Source organism: Gekko japonicus, unplaced genomic scaffold, assembly GCF_001447785.1.
Source record: "Gekko japonicus isolate JY-2015 unplaced genomic scaffold, Gekko_japonicus_V1.1 scaffold4357, whole genome shotgun sequence".
Classification (NCBI taxonomy): domain Eukaryota; kingdom Metazoa; phylum Chordata; class Lepidosauria; order Squamata; family Gekkonidae; genus Gekko; species Gekko japonicus.
The window spans coordinates 44,022-47,099 of NW_015160357.1; the positions used below are offsets into that span (position 1 = coordinate 44,022).

General features: G+C 48.2%; 1 protein-coding gene across 1 annotated transcript in view; it reads left to right on the plus strand.

The window, feature by feature from the left end:
- LOC107115741 (serine/threonine-protein kinase 35-like) overlaps positions 1-2,202 on the plus strand; it is a 33,846-nt gene extending 31,644 nt beyond the window's left edge. The window contains exon 3 of the mRNA XM_015417506.1: positions 1,989-2,202. The gene's annotated coding sequence lies outside the window, so the exon portion shown is untranslated. The remainder of the gene's footprint in view (positions 1-1,988) is intronic.
- Positions 2,203-3,078: the final 876 nt, after the last annotated feature.

Consider the following 3,078-nt stretch of genomic DNA (forward strand, 5'->3'; position numbering starts at 1 on the left):
CCCTTGAGACCCCGAGTCCATTATCAGACATGAAGCTGGCTGTATACAGAGTCAGACAGTTGGTACATCAAAGTCAGTATTGTCTAAGACCAGCAGGGGCTGTTTGGGGTCTCAATTGAGAGCCAGTTTGGTGTCGTGGTTAAGTGCGCAGACTCTAATCTGGGAGAACCGGGTTTGATTCCCCACTCCTCCACTTGCACCTGGCTGGATGACCTTGGGCAAGCCGTGGCTCTGATAAGAGCTGTCCTTGAAAAAGAGCCGTTTCTGTCAGAGCTCTCTCAGCCCCACCTACCTCACAGGGTGTCTGTTGTGGGGAGGGAAAGGGAAAGGAAAGGAGTTTGTAAGCCGCTCGGAGACACCTTTGGGTAGTGAAGGGTGGGGTATAAATCCAATATCATCCTCCTCCTTCTAATGGAGACAGACCCAGGAACCCCTTGGTACAGTAGAAGAAGAAGAAGAGATTGGATTTATACCCCGCCCTTCACTTGGGAGTCTCAGAGGGTCGGTCCTGGTTAGTTTTTGGATGGGAGACCGCCATGTCAGTCCAGGGTTGCTACGCAGAGGCAGGCAATGGCGAACCAACTCTGCTCGTCTCTCGCTCTGAAAACCCCATGCGGGGTTGGCCATAAGTCAGCAGCGATATGAGAGCGCTTTCCACCCCACATATGCAAAATGCAGGCGTTACTCTTTAAAAAGTCAATCCAGGTAGATCCTAATTTATTAGCCTTCCGGTCTGCAGTTCAGCATCTTAACCACTTGAGCCACTGCAGCCCCTGAGCCGGTATAGGGATTATTAAATGTTTGCTTTGGCCATGAATAGATGAGTTCCAAGAGAGGTGTTTGTCTGTAGCAGTAGGAGAGAACAAGAGTCCAGTAGCATCTTAAAGACTAGCAAAATTTGTGGCAGGGTAGGAGTTTTCATGAGTCACTGCTCACTTCAGAAACAGCTTGAATGTGAGTCCATTTGTCCTATATATTGGGAAGTGGAATGATTTCAGATGCCAAATGACAATATAGCATGCATGATTAGATTAGGTGTGATAAGGAGAGGGGTAGTAGACCTGGAGAAATCTGCATTGGTAATGAGACAGGAAACCTAGGTCTTGATTCAGTCCAGGAAGGATGTATTGTTGTCTCTCACTACTCTTAGGTCTCTTACTACTTTTAGGTCTCCTACAAAGGAATTTCAGAGGGAGATTAGGAAGAGAGACTGCTGAATTGCAGCTGATAATGAAACTCAAGACAATGCATCCACCTGGACTGAATTGAGACCTAGGTTTCCTGTCTCCTTACCAATTTTGATATCGCCACACCACTTACCCCTCTGCATATCACACCTAATCCAATCTTGCCTGCCATTGTCATTCGGCAACTGAAATCACTCCACTCTCCAAGATATAAGGACTGATGGACTCGCATTCTAGCTGTATCTGAAGAAGTGAGCAGTGACTCACAAAAGCTCATAGGTAAAGGTTACCCTTGCCCGAAAGCCAGTCGAATCTGACTCTAGGGATGCGGCGCTCATCTCTGTTTCCAAGGCGAAGAGCCAGCTCTCCAAAGACATTTCCATGGTCATGTGGCCGGCATAAATTATGTTAGTCTTTCAGGTGCTACTGGATTCTTCCTCTTTCCTACCATTCCAGTGAAACGTGCTAATCCAGAAGACAGAGACTTCAGGATAGTACAGTAGCCGCTTACAATGGTAAACTGCAACACAAGCTTCCATCAGCCTTGCAGGCAGGTTCTGAGTCTGGCTGGTCACCCAGGAGCGTGTCCTTTTGAAAAGGCCCCCCCGGGGGAGGAGTGCTATGCCTTCCATTCTACCACAGGGAGAGGGAACCTTCCCTTCCCTCCTTTCTTTCCTCAAAGAAGGAAATGGATGGGAATTATGTTTGGAAGTTCCGTTGTTCTTTATTCAGGCTAGTTGCTAAGTCAGAAGGATCCGTGTGTCCCGCCAGTGTCTATAACTGTGCTCTTCTTCCTTCCAGGAGTTCTTACGAGGGACCTACGATCTCTACGACTTAACGTGCCCAGAAGAAAGCTGAGGGACGGTCCAAGGCAAAAGGAAGAATCTTCCGGGCAACATGAAGTTCTGAGGATCCTCTTCCAAGTCACAGGAGGGCAGGAGCCGTCGCGACCCTATGTCATAATGAGACATTTAAAGCCTTTTAAACATTGTTTTAACCTTCCCGCTCCCCTGTGCCCCCCTCCCACCCTCATCAGTTTTGCCGATCAGCTAATTCTGTGCAGGTATTTCTGGAGAAAATCCTTCTTTCTGGAAGAAAAAAAATCTGCAAAGCGTTTTTTTCCCCCTGCTGCTGCTAAGTACCGAAATTCTGGGCCAGGACGCGTATGAGATGTCTCCTTAATGCTGTATCGCGGGGGTTAATTGGCAGTAGGAAATATCAGTCCCTCTGGCGAAGTACCGTTTCGTCTCATTCGACGGCCACGACTCCCACTGTAGGCTAAGGAAGCAAAAAAATTAGCAAGAGAAAAAAATCCTGTTCTTCCAGTCCCGTTTCTAAGAGCGTAATTCGGCAGCGGGAAGTCTGGCCGGGAAAAAAACCCGTAGAAGCCTGTGCAGCAACCGCGAGAGAGACCTAATTTACTGTTGTGCCAAATTCCATAGTTTTAAGAACACACCTGGCATTTAGAAAGGGTAGAGTGGGTGTTTGCACGTGGTAGTTTTTTGGCCCGTGAGTGACTTCCCTGCTCTCCCAAAGGTCGCCCCCCACAAAGGGCAGGAGGCTTGCTTGGTTCCGAAGCACAGTCACCGAAACTTCAAGCTGGCCACCGAAACTTCAAGCTGGCCCTTTTTAGTATAGGGCTACTGTGCCCATGTAGGCTGATCAAACTTGGAACTGGCTTTCGGGGTACTTCAGGCAGATCTTAACCTCGATGTAAATTATTATGTGTAATGCACGGCCCTCTCCTTCCTCTCGAGGCTTCACCGTGCTAGCAGATAATCTGCATCTCCTTCCTTAGACACTCTTGTGTGGTCATCCCGCTAGGAACACCCGATTGCTGTTTTTACTGTCTCCTTCGCCATTGGCTAACTTATCATTCGCTTCTCTCTAT